Source organism: Panicum hallii, chromosome 2 (genome assembly GCF_002211085.1).
Source record: "Panicum hallii strain FIL2 chromosome 2, PHallii_v3.1, whole genome shotgun sequence".
Lineage (NCBI taxonomy): Eukaryota > Viridiplantae > Streptophyta > Magnoliopsida > Poales > Poaceae > Panicum > Panicum hallii.
The window spans coordinates 24,485,015-24,506,438 of record NC_038043.1 but is presented as its reverse complement, the minus strand read 5'-3'; the positions used below and the strand labels follow the sequence as shown (position 1 = coordinate 24,506,438).

At 46.8% G+C, this 21,424-nt stretch overlaps 1 long non-coding RNA gene across 1 annotated transcript; it reads right to left on the bottom strand.

Annotated features, from left to right (window-relative positions):
* Positions 1 to 17,278: 17,278 nt before the first annotated feature.
* Positions 17,279 to 19,365, bottom strand: LOC112883423. The gene is made up of 4 exons (XR_003226845.1): positions 19,102 to 19,365; positions 18,326 to 18,371; positions 17,682 to 17,782; positions 17,279 to 17,479 (listed from the first exon to the last, which is right to left on the bottom strand). It is a non-coding gene; the product is annotated as an uncharacterized LOC112883423 (long non-coding RNA).
* Between the last annotated feature and the right edge of the window lie 2,059 nt (positions 19,366 to 21,424).

The following is a 21,424-nucleotide window of genomic DNA, read 5'->3' as shown; positions in this document are numbered from 1 at the left end:
CACTCATTCAATCCAATCAAAGGAATATGCATGCACATGCTACGCATCCTCACAACTCAAAATAATTGCTAAATATTTTTGGATTTACGTGATTAATTACGGTGGCACGATATGTTCGTCTCTCCCTATAATAGCTAGTCGATAAATCTTATCTGTCTTAGCCTATTTAACTGTGGTTAGCGTACCTGCAGAAAACCACAATATATATGAACCTTTCATGCCAGCACTCATGAAAGCGTCCTCAAACATTACTGTTCACTATAGAAGCAGCATCAGTACAATTACCGCCGTACAGACGACGTTAACATACGTTATCGAAACAACGTATTCACGGGATACCGCAAAATGCGGGGGTATTGTTGTCCATACCCTGCGACTAACCATATACTCCCAATATAGTCAACCGAAGTTGGTACATTGGCAGCATATCAAGTAAGCCACTGCTTGAGAAACAGCGTTCGGTTCGCATCACCAACGGGAAGGCTAACTCCCCAGTTAGCTGAGGATCCTTACCTTCTTACCTTTGCGATGAGAGCGTCGTTACAGAATGTAAGGTTGATTGTGCAGAAATATAAGTTTTAACTAAATCATAGTACTGGAAGTCAGAGTAATAGATATAATAATTATAGCCACCTTTAACTCCCTTATTATCATCACCCTAGGGCTTTACATACTAAGCACAATCCTTAACGATCCCAACGCAGTTTTGTAGATTACTTTGTTGGTCCATTTTTATACGAAAAACCTTTTTAAGGTCAACTATATCTCCGATGTAGAGTTGTTAGCTCTAATACTAGCTGTGGCAGAACCAACCTGAATTACACCGGCTCAAGTGCGTTGGTCCTTTCTCAGAAGGCAGCAAAGACTCAACCGCACTTCAAACGGTGTAACCCCTTGGTCTGTCGGGTAAAGTCCCGATAAAACCACCTAACTCTGGATCGAAACAAGCATACCCCGCACGAAGGCGAGTTCAGAAATACAATTACCATCACATTTTTACATCACAGGTTAATTAAATATTATTACACATAAGTTGTAGTCATATCTAGCTAAAGCAAATTTATACAAACACTGTTGAAAAACTTTCAGTTTTCCATGATCAGTGCTTAAAGACAGCAGCAGAAGAAGACATAACGCGACTACACGCCGCGACGACAGGCACCACACTCAGCCCAATGTATGGCGTCATTCCGAAGGCTCATTGCCGGCCGGGGACGGATCCCATTCCACGGACCAGCCAGGTGGTACAGAACAGGGCCAAGAAGGATTAGCATCTGGAGTCTCGAGGGGCATACCTGAAATAAAATATAGCAAGACTGAGCATACTAATACTCAGCAAGGCTTACCCAGGATTAGGGTATACTTAGCCCATAACTAGACCATGAAGGCTTAATGGGGTTTTAGGTTTTGTCTCAGCTGAAAAGCAATAAAGAGTAGGTCCTTAATTTCATATTTTAGCTTTCAGGTTCTAGTTCCTTTAACCATTCTAGGTAAGCACCTGTAACTACTCAAGCAAGGTAGAGCCTTTTTAAAGCATACCTCAGTATTACTCATCATAAGATTGCTCTTGTTACTCTATGTGGCAGAAGTATTAAGCAGTCTCAATCTCCACAAGAAACGAATGATTCTGAATCGAATTTCAACCCTTGCAAGGTAAACCTAACTCACACGCTTGGAACACTGACAGGTCGTTCCAAAGCAACCGTTTGCCTTTCATGCCGGGTTGTGGAACAATGCCACCACAAGCGGCTGCAGGACCATACGCACATCCAATGTGCAGGACATATGTCTACAGCGCTACTGCATGATCGTATTCCCGTCCGCTTTGCAGAACGTACTCCCACACATCGGTGCGTGTAAACATAAAATAAAAGTCGAGTGGTGGGGGACGAGTCTACTTCCAGGGCCGATTGGTTACTAGGCTGACCGCTTACCATATTTAACGGCATGTGGCTAGTACTTTCAAACGCTTAACCGCCACTACCACACACTGCGACCTTAACCAAATTCATCAACACAGACGGGGTATCATTACTTTCCATGATACTGCACCTAACCCCGTCCGTCATCCTTATAGTGATTGCAGGATTGTAAACAACCAATTCCTATATCGCGCGAGTGACAGGAAATCACTCGACTTCTACCGGTCCTATTAGCATAGCACTAGTTGGACTCAGGTTCTATTCAATACATAGGTACCTAACAATGTGCAACTAGGGTTTCATTATAACTCCTATGAACTTAAATGCACAAGTAGGCATAGGTAGATATATATATGAATTGCAGTGTAATAATGTAGTGGGTTTATGTCCGGGGTTTGCCTTCACTGGTGAGGCTAGGGTCAGAGATGTTAATAAACTCTTCCAAACTTGGGTTTGGGGCTTAAGTTAAATCTCCGACGATGTTCCCGGGGCCTTCAGAAATTTCCACTTCGGGTTCCGGGAGGATCTGATAATCTCCGTCAGCGAGAAGCGTCGAGTCTACATATCATGTAAACAATGCAGTTTAGAGATGCGTACACTTTCATTCTTACTTCACGATAAAGTTGCAATCCAACGGAAACACATTTCACTCATCAAACATATCATTCACACTTCTACTGGGCAGTCATTTATTGAGTGTAAACTAATCTAGTTAACTACACTAAACAACATGTTTAACTTCATAAAACAACTAGGGTTGGTTTTATTTTAACCTAACAAACATGATTTATAAAATATACCCATCTGATCATAAGATCAAGATCTGATGCTACAACAAGTATGGTAGACAGAACAAATAGAAACAAAATTACCTTAAAATTTTCAGAACATTTTATGCAGTACATAAATCAGAAGAATTATTGCAAACAGTTAACACATAGAACATGTTTCATTTTTTCAGAACAAACTACTATAGAACTGGGGTTGAAACTTTTACCAGCTATAGGTAAAGCTAGGTTTAAGCTACTGCAAAAGTATCAAAATTTTATCCTTACAAAAACCATGCCACAAAAATAAACAAGAACAGCGCTAACAGATTAAGATCTATTTATAACTGTAGTTCAACAAAAGAACGTGTTCTGAAATTTTGGAAACATGTTACACTACTCAATAGCAACACCTCAAAATATTTACATAATTTTTCATAAGCAGGAACTAGTATAAAAGAATTATCTTTGAAAACAAGCATAAATCCATAACTTGGTTCATAGCCTACTACTAATCCTAATACTTTTACTATGGATTGCACATGCAAAAAGGAAGCAAGGGTATAAAGTTTAGATACAAACACTAACAGAAGCTTCCTTAAATAAATCCTAAAGGTTTTCTCAACATAAAACAAAGGCACTTAAATGTCTAAGTAAAAGAGCAGTAAAGGACTTGAAACTTTTACACAGAGCTATACATAACACACACAACTTAAGTTTCAAGTTTCAACTACAGCACAGATGTGGAACAAGAGATTCAATTAAAACACTCTTTTCTTAATATTTAATCTATATCAGAAAATACACACATACAGCTCAAACTCACTATATAAAAGTAGTCGAATTTAACTTAAGAATTCAAACAAAACTAGTTTGGCATTTTTCTGAATTTTCTACAATTTTGTACACATTTTTGAAGTTCACTGATTTGAATTTGGGGGAGGGACTGGAAATTTGCAGACAGAACCCTAGAAAGATTAAAATCAGAGCAATTGGGTCCTTGCTCATCGGGGAAGAAGGGGCAGAAGGTTCGCCGGCCGAATCCCGGCGAGGGTGGAGAAGGAGCGGCCAGTGAGCACTAGGAGCTCAAGGCGCACCTTTTGGAGGTCTTGGGAAGGGGAAGGGACGACCGGAGGTGGGGTTCCCATGGCGGACCGAAGCGGCGGCGGAGAGGAGCTCGACAGCGAGGGTACTCCGGTGAGAGTCCGGGGGCAGGAATGGGCTGGGGAGCTTAAGGGGGCGACGGGGAAGCTCTCCAAGGGGTCGTAGTGGGCAATAGGGGGCTGACGGCGCCGTCCCACGGCGAACAGGGGGTCGCCGGAGTGGAGGAAGGGGGCGGCGGTGGTGTTCGGGGCTTGGGGTGTGCGAGGCAAGGGAAAGGGAGGGAAATGGGAGGGGTATGAGCTGAAGAAGCTCACGGGCAAGCTAAGAAGGAGTGAGGGGAGGGAGGAGGCGCCGGCATTTGCCACGGCGGCGACGCGGTGGCGTTCGGGCGGAGCCGCAGGCGGCATGTCGTGCGTGGGGAAGGCCAAAGGGGAGGGTAGTAGGGCCGGGAGAGGTAGGGGGGCGACGCGTGGAGCGGCCAGGAGCTGGAGGTGGCTCCGGGGACAGCCTAGAACAGCGGTGAGCGGTGGAGCAGAGGGGAAGCAGAGGAGCAGCAGTGGCGCCAGAGGAAGAAGAGAGAGGGGGGGGGTCCGAGGGACTTGTTTGCAAAAAGAGAAAAGTCCAGGGACCTTACTATAGACTAAAATTTCCCACCAAACAAAAGCTCAAATAAAAAGTAGTCAAAAGTAAAGTTGTAGAACTTTTAAAACTCTACAACATTGCTTTAGGTTTCAAGTTCACAAACTCAAAGGGTGAAGTTTTATTTTGAAATATTGAACCAAATACAAAAATATAAAGTTTTTGTCCTAATCCAAATAAATTGCACTAAGTTTAGGGCCTAATTGCAAGTTTATCTGAAGTGTAATGATGACTAGCACTTTACACTTTAGCCCTTGGTAAAAGTAAAAGTTACTTTTGTAATTCAAAACTTTTTGTATAAAAGGACTTGTACTTTTGTAAAATTACATAAATACCCTTATTTTCATAACTTTACACAAATTTCACACAATTCAAACATACAAAACATTCTTCCTATTTGCTTGCTATATTTAACACCTAGGGTGTCACACGTGCAACGTGAGAAAGCTCACGATCTCGCCGGGATCGGGATGTGGCTTCTCGTGCTCCACCGGGGGAGCCCTCCAGTGCGCCGCTGCCTTCGGCGGCAGCAATCCTTTCGTTGCGAGATCCTCCAGCTGCAACTCCTCCACGATCGACGGCCTCCAGTATGACACCACGATTGGGAAAGAGGAGGCAGAACAACTTCTATCTTCTCTCTCTCCCTTTTCCTCCTCAGGCACAATGGGGGAGGAGAAGGGGATGGGCAATCGCGATTGGAAAATGGGGGAGAAGAAGGCTGGCAGCCGCGATTGGAATGAGACAAGCGGAAAGATAAGGAAGACGAGGACCCCCGGTCCTCCCTCTTTGAAGAGAGGCACCTTGCGGAACCCAACCGATGGGCCACGATGCGCGGCGCGGGGGCCCACCATACCATGGCGTGGGCGCGAAAAGCGGGGTGACGCTCTGACTTCCCTAGTAAGTCCCCCTGGGCCACGCACCCGAACAGCATTTAATAGCAGACGCGAGGAGCCCCTTAAACATCATCAAACTAAAAAATGATTAATTTTAGTCGTCCACTCGGGAATACTTCAAGTCCCCCACACACATTGTTCTGAGCATGTACATAAAAAGACCCAAGGTCAGCACAACCACTGCTACTTCAACCCAAGAGCCGCCTAGGCACCGTCCTAGCCCGGATCTGCACCCCTCATGAGGATGTCATTGACGTCAACCTCCACGGCGATCATGGCAGCGGCTCCGGCAAACAAGATCACGAGCGCCCATCGCTCCTGGGGGCCGGTGTTCGTAGGGAACCTGGGCTCCAACCGGCCCAGATCCTAGCTGGAATGAACCCGCGCCGTGGCCAGCGCACTGGCGGCCCTCTGGTCCTTGACCTGGCGTGGCAGGGACACGAGATGGTTCGGCAACAATTGCCCTCAAGCCTCACCACTCTCACCGCGTCAAGCGCCTCGTGGGCAAGAGCCTCGTGGCGGTCTTCCAGGTCATTCAGGCGGCAGCGCAGCTCATCCGCCTCAAGACGAGAAGCGTCTGCTCCCTCCTCCAAACCTAAAATATGGAGGGTTAAGCACGCTACAACCACTTCGGAAATAAAAACAAATGGAAGCCCTCGCTATAAGGAACGAATCTACTGCCTGGGCGTGGGCATTCGCAGCCCCGGCCAGGGCTAAAGCCATCTCCTCCTCTTAAGTGCGGAGGATGGCCTACACGGTGGCGAGATTGGCCTCCAGCCTGCCCACCTCCCGCGTTGCATCCGAATACCGTCCCCTAGCCTCAGACGCCTCACGAACAAGGTCCCATATCTCCCTACGCTGGCTCACATCAGACTCGGATGAGGAGGATGACCCCAACGACGCCGACGCCATGGCTGCAGAGGGTCCCCCAACCGCTCCGCGCATGGCGATGAAGTCTTGAGGACCCGTGGAGATAGCCCTGCACGAAAGTAGAGCCAAAACATCACCAATCGCAACCAAGGAGCACAACGACAGGGTGAGCAACGCTTACCCCTGACGGCGTAGAATCTCCTAGAGGGGCGGCGGCCCCCGAGGCAGAGCGCTGGAGCCCTCATCCACCGGGCGCATCTCTCCCACCATCTCGCTAAAGGGCAAGAAAGACGGGAGGACCTCTCCTCTTGTTCTGAATGGAGAAACAAGCTCTTGTTGGTGAGAACGTTTGACCGGGATGGTGCAGCTTTATAATGGGACCCTGGCACCATGCGGCGCACGACCCCTAGGTCTTCGCCAGAAGAGGAAAAGGTATGAACCGTCTTCCCTCCTGTTCAAAATAAATTGTGATAGGGAAAGGCGGCAGACGCAGTTGCACTCCACCGATCTCGGAAATCATGCCGGAGCAGGCACCCCATCATCTTCCGTGACGTGCTAGGGTCGCTCCCGACGCGCGCCCCTAGAAAAACTGCACCGGTACACCAACTCCCTGGGTAAGCCTCAGTAGGCCACATCCTCATTCAATACATGCGTTTGATTGCTCAGTTTTCGAAATACTCAAAAACCCAAAAGCACGCCGTCGAGTCCAGACTCGGAAATTCGACTGACCGAGGTTGGAAGGCCGGTCCGCGGAGGACTCGAGGCCACCTCTCATTGAACAGAGCCAGGGGAGAAAATGTAGATGAGCCCCAGCGGCCCTCGCCCAGTCTGCTCAGGCAGCAATCCATGTCATCTCAACCTTCTCGTCCGATCCGGACCTCGAGCCATGCCCATAAAATCTCCATCAAGGAGAGGCCAGCGGGCCACCTGAGTCAGTCGGACAACTCGAGCACTGCCGGGAGGCGGGTCACGGAGTAGTGGAATGCCACTTGCAGGCTATGACGACCACTTCATAACAACGGACCCAGATTCCACTCAGACGCCCGGAATTTTTACCCAAACACACCCGTTAGGAGCTCACCGAGCATGTCACTCGAACCATCAAGGCAAGTGACGCTGACTCAACCCCTCCGATCGTGGAGACCGCGCACGGGGCCTCCTCTATGCGTGCACGCTCGTGACATCACCAACCTGACCGCCCTCCTTCATGACAAGGACTGCTGCAGGTCGACGTACCATGTTTTCCACTCAGGAAGAACTGCAAAACGCCAGCCCCCAACCGGACTCCTGGTCGGGCGCAGCAGATACAAAACACTCCAGAATAAACATATTTCATTCCTGGCTGTCAGACCCGGGCCTACGGGACTATGCACATAGTGTACATATCCTAGGATAAGTGATGGGATATGACCCACGCCCTACATCTATTTTAAACCAGTAGTAGAACTAGTCGGAAGAGTAGTAGAACTAGTTGGAATAGAAGGAAACTACCCAAAAAGTACTCGGATAGAACTCCTGGGCTCGTATCCGACTAGAACTTTCGTGTAACCCTGTCCCCCAAACTATATAAGGGCGGGTAAGGACCCCCTCCAAACAACAGATCATCTGATCACCACCTAAGGCAATAAAAACCACACAGGACGTAGAGTATTACGCTCTCAGCGGCCCGAACATATCTAAACTTTGTGTTCCTTGCACCTTCGAGTTCCTGATCTCGGGGACACCCTACTTACAAATTCACCACCTTGGGGTATCCCTCGATGGGCGTGGCAGTAAAATACCAACATCTGGCATGCCAGGTAGTGGTGTTCATCTAGCATCCATGGGAGAACTCAATGGCATCTTTACGCTTCACCAGAACCGTGCTCGATGAGGGCACAACTTTCAACTTCAGCTCTTGGACCTGCATCGATAACGGCTCGGGTGGCTTCAACAGGCACCTAGCCGACTCTAGAAGCCGGAGGCCCTTGCAGCAACTTGACGCAGAAACCTCGATGAGTTGCTGCTCCCCGATCTCATCAGGGAGATCGAGAGGATGTCCGTTTTTGACGTGACTTCAACTCGTGCTGCACTAGGACTACTTGGATTGGATTCTAACCGATCTGAGGAGGCTACACAGTCCAAGTTCCTCTCTGACTTAGAGGAGGACTTAGATCATTTGCTCAAGCTCGAGGACGCGGGAGCCACCGCCTGTCGGGCAGCCCCCATTTTCGACAACTACTCGGACTCAAACGAAGAGTACTCGTCGACTAGTACTACACCTTCAAGTCAGAGCCAAGAAGGGCTCGAGGATGAGAGAGCCATCGCTTGTCGGGAGGCCCCTATTCTCGACAACTACTCACAACCTGATGACCACCCCGAATCTTTTTCGGGTTATCACCTGGGTTTGACCATAACGTCTATACTGCAAGGCCGTTTCATGTACTGGAAGGGCTTAGAGCCCTTTGAACTACTCGAGTATGACTCCTGCCTTGTGGCCTTCATGCAGGAACTGCCCTTCCAGGAGGGCAAACCCCTCTCTCCCATCTCGGAAGGGGGAGAGGGCAGAACAGAGCTACTCGAGTACAGCCATACGGCTGACAACTCACCGGATCATCAAGTCTACATGGCTTCACTTTGCAATGCGGATGATGACGAGCCGGGTCCCGAGTATGATGATGAACTACTCGCAGACATGTCTGCCGATGAGCGTATGGCGGATGCCCCCTAGGATGAGAACGAGGAGCACAGAAGTACCTAGCGCAGGCGAAACATGGAAAACAGCGCTCGCAACCCAATGCACCAAAGGAACCTCAACAATGCTTTTGCAGCAGCTGCAGATTAGGAGTATCGCACACCGATTGGCACCATTGCAGAAGCAGCACTCCTAGCTCAACAATTACCACCCAACCCCTAGATACAAAGGCTGCAGTATCTAACCCAGCGCGCGCTCGTGCAATTCGATGGGCAACACCTAGTGTCCTCCACTGGGAACATGCTCTCGAGATCTGAGCGCCATGTGACACTGCGCAGATTAGTCACACCCCTGGAGGAGGCCCCGGATGTCGGAGGAACGACAATCGCCAACGCAACCAGGATAATCCAGTCAGCAACGGCAATCCCTAGGACTAGCAATCTATCTGTGGCAATGTCGAAAAAGAGGTGCAACAATCCACTCGCCCACCTCGCAACCGGTGCGATGCAAGGCCTCAAGGTGATGTTCCACTCAAGGCCAGCCTCCAAGACGCTCCCACAATTGATCTTAGGCAGAAGATCAATGATGGTCACGACGCGCGGCGCATCATCGAGGTAAGGAGAAGGGACCATCCTAACAAGTACTACGACGATGAAGATAACGACCGCTTCCCCGCCTTCACCCCTAACATCACCGAGAAATCCTACCTAAGGATTTTAAACCAGTGGGGATCCCCAAGTATGATGGCAAGCAAGACCCACGCTAATGGATTTGATGCTACTCTGTTGCCATCGAGGTCTCAGGGGGATCCAACTCCAACAAGGCACTCTACTTCCCAGTAGCCTTGGAATCCGTGCCCCTCACTTGTCTTGAAAGCCTTAAAGCAAACTCCGTGGACTCCTGGGTGGACCTCAAGCGGGCCTTCATCAACAACTTCCAAGGATCCATGATCCGAGCAGGTACTCGTCATGATTTGTCCCAGGTCAAGCAAGAGATGAACGAGACCATGAGGTTCTACACCCAACGTTTCTTTGAGATGCGTGCCACCATCGCCAACATTACCGATGAGGACGTCATCCGCTACTTCTAGAACAGCCTCTTCTCAAAACACAGTTACCACGACTTCGGATGCAACCGCCCGACCACCACCATGGAATTGCGCGACATGATTGCACGGTGGGCTGACCAGGAGGATGAGGAGAACGATCGCTTCCCCAAGCGCAAAAGCGACAAGCAGGGCAACGGCAACTACCACTTCGGCAAGGGCCAGCGGAACAACTCGGGGAATCCCTGAAAGCGCAAGCTAGACCATGAAGTCGCGGCTCAAGATTTCAAAGACCCGAAGAATGCCATCAACATCTTTGGCAGAGACGGTGGCTTCCCCTCCAAGCCCGCGTAGAAACTGACCCTGCGCGAAATTCTCTCTGTCGAGCCCGCCATACAAAAGCCTCTGAGATACAGCAAGGTCCTGATCACCTTTTCTACAGATGATAAGTGGACCAGCTTCTCTGAGCTGAGAAAATCCCCGTTCGTCCTAGATCCTGTCGTGGCAGCCTCACAGCTAACTTGAGTACTCATCGACGGCGGGAGCGGCCTCAACCTGCTCTTTGCGAGTACTTTGAAGAAGATGGGGCTGGACATTTCCAAGATGCTCACACCTAGCGGAGCTCCATTCTACGGCATCATCTCGGGAAACGTGGCTACACCACTCAGATCATTGGTCCTACCAGTCACCTTCAGGATGAGAAATAACTACCCCACGGAGTACATCAAGTTTGAGGTGGCTGACTTCGAGTCGTCATACCACGCCATCCTCAGCAGACTGGCATTGGCCAAATTCATGGCCATGCCTCACTACGTCTACTTAGTACTCAAGATGTCAGGCAAGACAGGCGTACTCACGTTCCATGGTGACTTGAAGAAGTTGTACGATTGCGACCAAGAGGTGATCCAGTATGCCACGACATCACGCATGCCAGAACCTTCTGCGGAAGTTTTCACGGTCACGCAAAAGCTCACTGACTCAGAGATGGAGATCTCCAGCCAGAGGCCTAGCCAGTTGAGGGTAAAATCCAACCCCAGAGACGCCGGCATCAAGGCCATCCAGCTGCAAGAAGGCGACTCGTCCAAGACTGCTTTGATCACAGGCGGCTTGAGTGACAAATAAGAAAGCGTGCTCGTTAGCTTCCTTAGGGCAAACTGTGACATATTCACGTGGAAACCAGCGGATATGCTAGGGGTGCCCAAGAAGTTAATCGAGTATTGCCTAAAAGTTGACTCCAAAGCCACTCCAAAGAAGCAACGACTACGACGCTTCATTCCTGATAAGAGGGAGGCCATCAAGAAGGAGCTAGCAAAACTACTCGCGGCTGGTTTCATTAAAGAAATCTACCATCCCGAGTGGTTAGCCAACCCTGTACTAGTCCTAAAAAAGAATAATAATAAATGGAGGATGTGTGTGGATTACACTGATCTCAACAAACATTGCACGAAGAATCCCTTCATGCTCCCACGCATCGACCAAGTCATCGACTCTATGGCTGGTTGCGTCTTGCTCTCTTTCCTCGACTGCTACTCAGGTTACCACCAGATCGCTCTCAAGGAAGAAGACCAGATCAAGATAGCATTCATCACCCCCTTTGGAGCATATGCCTACACAACCATATCCTTCGGGTTGAAGAATGCAGGAGCCACTTATCAGCGGGCCATACAATTATGCCTTGCTGATCAACTACATCGCAACGTTGAAGCCTACGAGGACGACGTGGTCATCAAGACCAGATCCCACGACGAGTTCATCCCTGATCTCGAGGAAACCTTCAACAGCTTACACAAGTTTTGATGGAAACTTAACCCAATCAAGTGCGTCTTTGGCGTGCCATAAGGAAAACTACTCTGTTTCATCGTTAGTCACCGAGAAAGTGAAGCAAACCCGGAGAAGATCACCATCATCATAGACATGGATGCTCCACAGATGATCAAGGATCTCTAGAAGCTCACAGGCTATATGGCAGCCCCGAACAGATTTATCTTATGACTTGGAGAACGGGGATTACCCTTCTTCAAATTGCTCAAGCGCCACAACAAGTTCCAGTAGATCAAGGAGGTGAAACAGGCGCTGAAAGATCTCAAGCATCATTTGCAATCACCCCCCATCCTAACGGCTCCACAACTAGGCAAGAACCTGCTACTCTACATCACCGCACCGACTAACATCGTTAGCACGGCAATCATGGTGGAACGCCAAGAGGAAGGCCATGCCTTCGGTGTGCAGCGGCCAGTTCTTCATCAGCAAAGTCCTTTCTGAGTCCAAGGTTCATTACCCGACAATTCAGAAACTACTCTACGGTAGATTCATCACCTCCAAGAAGCTTCACCACTACTTCGACGCATACAACATCTCGGTGGTCACTGATTTCCCATTAGCGGATATCCTCCACAACTGGGATGCCACCGGGTGCATCTCCAAGTGGGCAGTGGAACTGGGGACTCACACCCTCGACTTCAAACCCCGGATGGCCATCAAGTCGTAGGCACTAGTCGATTTCATGGCGGAATGGCGAGAAGACCAAGTGGAAGCCCCAGCCAACCAGCCAGAGCATTGGGTCATGTACTTCGACGGCTCACTCAAGCTCGGAGGCGGTGGCGCGGGAGTACTCTTCATCAGTCCAAAAGGAGAACAACTCAAGTATGTGTTCCAAATACTATTTAGGGTCTCCAACAACGAAGCCGAGTGCGAGGCACTATTGCCCGGGCTACGCCTGGCAGTCTCTCTAGGCATCAAGCGACTACTTGTCTCTAGCGACTCCTTGATGGTGGTTCAACAAGTCCACAAAGAGTGGGACATCAACAAGGACACCATGGACGCATACGTCATGGAAATACGCAAGCTCGAGAACAAGTTCTTCGAGCTAGAAATTCATCATGTGATTTGTGACAACAATATGGAAGCGGATGTGCTCTTGAAACTGGGTTCTGATCAAGCTAATGTCCCACCAGGCATTCTCGTTCACGAGTTGCATCACCCATCCATCAAGACACCAGTTCCAAGCACCATCGCTCAGGGTCCAACAGAACCTGATCGAGAGGTCTTGATGATCGAGGTCGACAGGCGGGTGACGTTTATCAACTACATCCAGGAGCACAAACTACCCCCCAACGTCAACCCAAAAAGCGCTGAGGCCACACGCATTCTAAGGCGCAGCAAAGGGTACGTTCTAGTCGGGGACAACTTACACAAGCGTGGATCAGCATCAGGTATACTCATGAAGTGTGTCCATATGGAGGAAGGCAGAGATATACTCCAGGAGATTCATGAAGGAGTGTGCGGGAACCATGCTGCTTCTCACACACTAGTCGGCAAAGCCTTCAGATTTGGTTTCTACTGGCCGACTACTTTGGCAAACGTCGAAGCACTCGTTCGCCAGTGCACAAACTACTAGTTCTTCAGCAAGCAGCCCCATGTCCCGGCTCACAACCTTATCACCATACCACCTTCATGGCCGTTTGCATGCTAGGGCCTGGACATGATAGGGCCCTTGACAACTGCGCCAGGAGGTTTTACTCACGTGTTGGTGGCCATCGACAAGTTTACGAAGTAGATCGAGTAAAAGCCAATCACAAAGCTCTATGCAGATCGAGTGGTTAGCTTGATTTGCGACATCTTGCACCGATTTGGCTTCCCCAACACTATCATCATGGACCTGGGATCCAATTTCCACTCGCATCAGTTTTGGGATTTCTGTGAACGCAGCGCCATTGAGGTCAAGTATGTTTCAGTGGCTCACCCGCGAGCTAACGGCCAGGTTGAGCGCACCAACGGCTTGATTCTTGATGGCTTGAAGAAAAGACTCTACGACGAGAACAGCAAAAAGGATGGCAAGCGGATCAATGAGATCTCATCAGTAATCTGGGGGCTTCGTACACAACCAAGCAAAGCCTCAAGACAGTCACCTTTTTTTCTCGTCTATGGGTCCGAAGCTATATTACCGGCTAATGTCATGTGGCAATCTCCTCGACTGGAGATGTACGAAGAAGGCGAGGCTGATGACGCAAGACATCTCGAACTTGATTTGGCAAAAGAAGTCTGATGCAATGTTTTGCTCCAATCGGCCTGCTACTTACAAGGCGTCCATCGTTACCATGTCCGGAACGTTCAACGACACTCTTTGAACGTTGGAGATATGGTCCTTCGCCGTATCCAGGATGAAATCGGGCTACACAAGCTTAATTCGTGATGGGAGGGACCTTTCATCATGCACAAGGTTACATGACCAGGGTCGTATCGCTTATAGTACCTTGATGGCCAGGAGGTCCCAAACTCCTGGAATATCGAGCATCTATGCCGTTTTCATCCTTAGCCAACCAAGACATCTTCACGCGACGTCATACACAGAATTCCCCACGTGAAGGACCTCATCTCACTTCCTTCGGGCCAACCGTGACATTTTCGCATGGCAACATGTGAATTCTCATGACCCGCCCAAGAAATCGTCTTCAGTAGGCGACTGCAGATCAATACTTCCAGTATTACTCCGTTCTACTTGTTCACGACTAGTACTACGTGTAGTTTACTGCATGGGCCTCGCTCCCATACTTCCAGTATTACTCTGTTTACTAGTTCACGACTAGTACTACGTGCAAGTCTACTAAAGTGCTCCCATACTTACAGTACTACTCCATTCTACTGGTTCACGACTGGTACTATGTGCAAGTCTATTGAACAGGCCTCGCTCCCATACTTCCAATAACACTCAGATTAGTAGTTTCTGACCAGTATTCTATGTTACTGAAGGGGGCCTTGCTCCTATACTTCCAGTAATGCACAGACTACTAGTTTCCGACTAGTACTCTATGTTACTGAAGGGGCCTCGCTCCCATACTTCTAGTACTAGTCCGTTCTACTAGTTCACGACTGGTACTATGTGCAAGTTTACTGAAGGGGTCTAGCTCCCATACTTCCAGTAACGCTTAGATTACCAGTTTTAGGCTAGTATTTTATGTTACTGAAGGAGACTTGCTCCCATACTTCCAGTAACGCCCAGACTACTAGTTTCCGACTAGTATTCTATATTACTGAAGGGGCCTCACTCTAATACTTCCAGTAACGCTTAGATTACTAGTTTCTGACTAGTATTCTATGTTAGTGAAGGGGCCTTGCTTCCATACTTTCAATAACACCCAGATTACTAGTTTCCGTCTAGTATTCTATGTTACTGAAAGAGCCTCGCTCCCATACTTTCAGTAATGCTCAGATTACTAGTTTCCGACTAGTATTCTTTGTTACTGAAGGGGCTTTACTCCGATGCTTCCAGTAACGCTCAGATTACTACTTTCCGACTAGTATTCTATGTTACAGAAGGCGTCTCACTCCCATACTTCCAGTAACGCTTAGATTACTAGTTTCCAACTAGCATTCTTTTTTACTAAAGAGACTTTGCTCCCATACTTCCAATAACGCTCGGATTACTAGTTTCCGACTAGTATTCTATGTTAATGAAGGAGCATCGCTTCCATACTTCCAGTAACGCTCAGATTACTAGTTTCCGAACTTTATGTTACTGAAGGGGCTTTGCTCCCATGGCACTGCATTTACTAGTTCCCAACTAGTTTTACGCGTCGTCGACTACTTCGACTACCCATCTCGCCTACAAAACTTGTCGGAACTCCGACTAGTCGGCTTCATCGACAGTTCAAGATCCAGCGGCAACTTGGCAATGCCTAGGCTCGGAGGCTAGTGCCACCGACTATTAGGTGTATCTTGTGTGACTCATCTAGCTCCCAGGCTCAGGGGCTGGATACGACACGGCTCTCATCGAACAAGGTTTGATTTGATCGGTAATTTAGGGCGCTTTTTGGTGAAGTTATTTGTTTAATAATTTTTTCAGAGAATTCATCCAAAAAATGATTTTCAAATTTCTGAACCAATTTGCCCATCTTAACCATCAAATCTTTACCGTCACGATTCTTTGGATCCTTTATTCAAAACCTTGAGGATTTGGATTCAAGGCTCGGGGGCTGCAAGGACTCATGTCATTAGCGACTCATTTTTCAAATCTTTTGGAAGATAAGGATAGAAGACTCAAGACTAAATTGACCCTCAGACTGATTCTACGAGTCAACCTAAAGCTCGGGGGCTACTCCATATGGAGTGCGAGTTCAATCGCACCCCATATAAAAGAAGACTTCACAACTACTCGATGCATGAGCACCTCATAGTCTCGATGCAGCCAAGGAAGTACTCGGAAGACACCTTCAAGATGGAGTTCGGGAGAACTCAAAGACACCTTTAGAAGTACTCGGAAGCCTGCAGTACTCGACTACGAAGAGCTCGGGGGCTTGTCAGACCTAGCTTACCAGGGGGTCCTAGGAATAGGTGCGGAGGATAAGGATGAGCCTCGGGATCAACTTGTCGTACACGGCCAACCACTCCCTCCACGAGGGTTACAGTCCCCTCTATTGTCGCAGCAGGATACCACTATTCTACCTGTTCATCATCATGAAGGGACGGGGCGAAACGTCATCATAATACGGCCGGAACACCCCCGTCACGATGGAGTGACCGGGCGAGGCGCCAGGGATGGGGCATGATAGCCGTACCGTACCTATCGACGCCCCCACGACCACCGACCGATGGAGCATGACGCGTAGGGACAAGACAAGGCGCTTGCCCTACGACGCAGTACTTGGACGGTGATCACCGGAAGACTCCGACTGACGGGATGGAAAGACCCGACTGATGAAGCTAACAACCCGGATTGGCAGGGTCAAGAGTCCTCTCTTTCTATCCTTACAACCTTAGCTCCCCTATAAAGGAGCCCCCCTTGCTCGTGAGAGTTGGGAGTTACAAGCTTTCGAGCGGAAGCTATGATATTTGAGAGTATAAATACATTTGACTGACCCCTGACTAGATGTAGGGCACGATTGTCTAAATCAGTAAACACTTCAAGTAGGTTTAGCTGCCAGCCATTTCCGGAACCGACATATAGCATAAGCAACCACCGTGGGTGTTGCCACGACAATTGTTTGGTTGCTAGAGGTGGCCTCTCTATTGCCACATTGAACATTGTGGTTGCTATAGGTGGAACCATCTGTTGCCACGACAAATATTTGATTGCGAGAGATGGTCTCTCTATTGCCAGGACAAATGTTTGGTTGCTATAGGTGTTGCCACGATCAACACTTGGTTGCTATACTTGGACCCTCTATCGCCACGCCTACTGTTTCATTGGTATGAGGTTTTTTCCACACAGTTTGTTTGTTGCTATAGCATATATTGCAACACCAAATGATTATACCGATAGTCCATATTGCAACGCTTTGTTTGGTAACTTCAAACAATAATTGCACACTCTCCAATACATGATGAATGAGGCATTTAGACATCCATTAAACTAAAATATTCTTTGTTCGTAGAAATCATTAATGAAACCATCCAATGATAAAATTAGTCGATAACACACGCACAACTGAAACGCATAAGTATCCGACACACACCAGCTACACCAACTAGTTTGAATACATCAAAATTTAACAAGTTATGTAGCACTGCAGCAAAGGTTGTCTTGGTGTTGATCATCCCATCAATCTTGCACTCTACTCAAATTCCATCTTGATCCCGGAAAGAATCATTGACATTGGCATGAATCAGGTAAGCTGAAATTGTATTATTTTGGCAACAGCAGCATGGAGTCGATAAAGTAATCAATTTGGAATCTTAAACTAAAGACTAGTAGGTTTGCAAATAAATTTGCAAAATCAAAGTCACTCAATATCTGAACAAACCTGACGGGATGAGACTTGCATAGCTTACCTGCTTAACTAAGCTGCCCTAGAAGAAAAATAACTGCGGTTTCTGAAGACTGAACTGTTGCTCCCCTGAAATCGCTGCTTCTGCCAAAGTGCAGAGATCAACTGGAACAAAAAAAGTGCAGGTGCAACTGATCAGAAACGAAACAACATTGATTATCCTCTCTGAGCACTGAAGACAACACGCCAAAGCTAGACTAATGAGAGCATGCAAAAGCTACGGTAGATACAATGCAGTAGAAAGGAATGGAAGACCTTATTCAGATAGAATTACAGTAATCATACTAAACTGAGATCAGCTATGGAATCAACAAACGAGCAGTAATGATCTCTTTGCTAAATTGAGATCAGTCTTGTACTACATTGAGAAATAGAACGAACAAGAGGAAAGAAATCAAGAAATTTGGTTCGAAATGTACAGGTTATACAAGCTATTAGCTATGACTTAGACAAGACTGATCAAAGAATAAGAAATGCATGTCTTGCAATGGGTCGAAATGTAACAGTAAAAGCTTACAGTGTATAAATTTCCATATAGTATATAAATTATCTACGACATTGCTTGTACAAGAATTTTTTATGTGCATTTATCTGTGCATGAAGTATTGCCATAACGATCATAGCAATGATAAACTGCAGTGCTATTACCAGAGGAGATCATGGTCCTCACAGTTCCACTCTCATCACCAAGAACCTGCAGTTCCAAGAAATTATATGATTGTAAATCTAGTTGTCACACGTGAAATTTCAAAGTCAACTCCAGAAGCAACATGTAGAGCTAATATTGGTCAAGGATAGAAAGAGAAACTTTTACAATCAGATTGGTAATCCCAGTTAGCCAATTCAAACTTTAACAGCTACTAACTTGCATTGCCTTCAAAATTAGCAGCCTGAACCTAATGTACATATATACATATATCATCAGATTCTATCTTTTGTCAGAGAGTTTCAGTTTTGCACAGCATGAGAAAATAATTATCAAACTGCAAGATCAGACAAGCATTAGAGGAGAAGAGTGACAAGAAATGAAATTAATGGAATCCAGGTCAGAGACAAGCAGCTTGTGCATCAAGCTGTGTAGATGGCACAAGTAATTCAGTTACCTACTACAAGCATCACACAGACAGATTCAAACTTTTTGTTGTTTAAGCACTCCATGGAAAGGTACAGAAATTATCTAAATCAATCTAGTACTCCACTTGATAGGATTCAGTATAAAAGGCACTCACGAACTACTGCAACACCACATCTCAGGAATTAACAGAGCCTTTCCGGCTAGATTAGCCCTAATTACCAATCCTAATAAAGTGGCTGCACGAAGGAGAAACAAAATTCGATCTAATCACTACCTAATGGAGGTCACGATCCCCTCTGATCCCTTGCAGCAGTATAATTATTAGAATGCAGCTAATGAAATTTAATACCTGCTTGCTTCTTCCTGGACAGATGGTACTTGGCGACGTCCTCGTATGCTGGCCGCTGGTGGGCAGGACCTTTGATCCCGCAGCACTGGTGGCCTGGCCGGAGTTGGTGAAGATCACCACGGCATGGACATGGAGCAGCGTTGGATTTGCGGAGAGGCCGGGTACGGCACTGCAACCGGCGGCGATGGTATGCAGACTGTGGGTGCTGTTTCTTTTTCGGTGAGATGAGGAGGAGGCGCCACAGTTTCGATCTAGCGAGATTCAGAAGGGAGGGGGGAGACGTGGAGACGGGAAGAAGGGAATGCGGACTGGGAGGTTAACTGCCCCAGTTTTGTCGGTCAAAATAGGAAATCCTCCGGGTGATTAGCCGGCAAATGAAAAAGATTAGCGCCATAATAAGGTAGGAGGTACATTTTTGCTGAGCAATGGGCGGGAAGAAAATATGCCCATCCAAACTTATACCTTTTATACCTTTTATTGTATTTGTACCTTAACAATGCAATTCTTAGTTGAAATATTTTATATTTAACAATACTTAATGATAAGTATATTATTAAATGCCCATCAACTTACATAATTAAAATTTATTTTTAAGCACCGGAATAATGTTAATTTTCACAGGACCATTGTTTTTATGTAAAATCTATTCATAATTATATTATTGAACATCTATGAAATTTTGAATTTTCATTTCATTTCTAAGCATAGGGAAATTTTCATTTAATAATTCTAAAAAAGGGAAAGAAAAATTCAATAATACAGAGTGTGACAAACCAAACATTGGGTGCATATTACTTGAAACAAAGGAAATTACACTGTCAATATGAACCATGTCAACATTAAGCAATTTTAGAATGGAATTTGTAGGATCTGTTTGGTTGAGTGACTAAAAGACTGGACATGCTAGAGGTATGCACGACTGGACATGCTAGCGGTATGCATGACTGGACATGCTAGCGGTATGCTAAAGATTTCAATTATAAGCATTGGAAATATTTTTAATTATAGTGTGACATACATTTTTAATTAAATGAAAAGAAAATGAGTGAAAAAATAAGAAAAGAAAAATAACAGAAAAATAGAAGGGTATTCTAGACCACTAATTATCTATTGGTCTTAGTTTTTATGTTTGTTCTTGGTTCATTAGAATCATCATACAAATTGATATCAAAGATATAAATCATGTGTGCAACTAACGATTAGATGAGTCAAAGGCTGGATAGTATAACGAGCTAGTTCGACTCAGTCTTGCTCGTTACTATAACCAACCAGGTCGGCTCGGCTTGTTATTCTAACAAGCTAAAAGTCTACCTTTCTTTGGCTCGTTTAAGAGCTCGAGCCGGCTCGTTTGGCTCGCGATGGTACAAACGCACGAGGCCGGCACTACAGCGGAGAAGGCGAGGCAGCGATGCACCGTGATTCGCTGCGACTGCAAACCGTGTCTGCTTTGTGCTTCTGCTTGCAGCGCGAGCCCTTATATCCAGATTCCCCGCCATAGAGTAGAGATAGGATTGGAAGTTGCCGACTAGCGGTGGGCAGATGAGGGAAAGCCTTGTCCTCGCCTACACGCCGGCCGGCCGTCCTCGCCCAACATTTGCTGCCCGGCGCGGTCGATTCACACTTTCACCTCCGTCGGACAGGCTCGTCCTCACCTACATGCCAGCCGACTATCCTCGCCCAACATTGCTGCTCGGCGCGGCCGATTCATACTTTCAACTCTGCCCGACACGCTCGTCCTCGCCTACAAGCCATCCGTCCATCCTCACCCGATATTTGCTGCTCGGCGCGACCGATTGGTACTTTGATCTTAAAAAATAACTATATAAAAGACTATTTATGTGTCTTGTATAATGACGGTTATGTACCATTCCCGACTTCTTCTAAATGAGTGTGTCACCTTTGGATCCGTAACGTAGCATGCCACACATCTCTATCATTCGATTTTTATCCATCATTTTATTAGAAATATTAAATGAATATTCCCCATGCTTAAAAATAAAATAAAAATTCAAAATTGCATAGATGTTCACATTATATGTATGAATAAATTTTACATTTGAAAAAATATGATCTCAACAAAGTTAATGTTTTCCGTGCTTAGAAATAAATTTATAATAGGTAAGTTCGTGGGCATTCAATAACATACTTATATTAAGTACCGTTAAAATATAATACATTTTTTAATGGTCCAAATGCAATGAAAAGTAGAAATTTGGAGGGAAAAAAAGTACTTCGCGCCTAACTGTGGTGCCAACCCTTTTCATTTGCCGCCTAATCACCACCAGAGAATCTGATGTTTTGAGCGGAAAAAATGGGTCAGTTA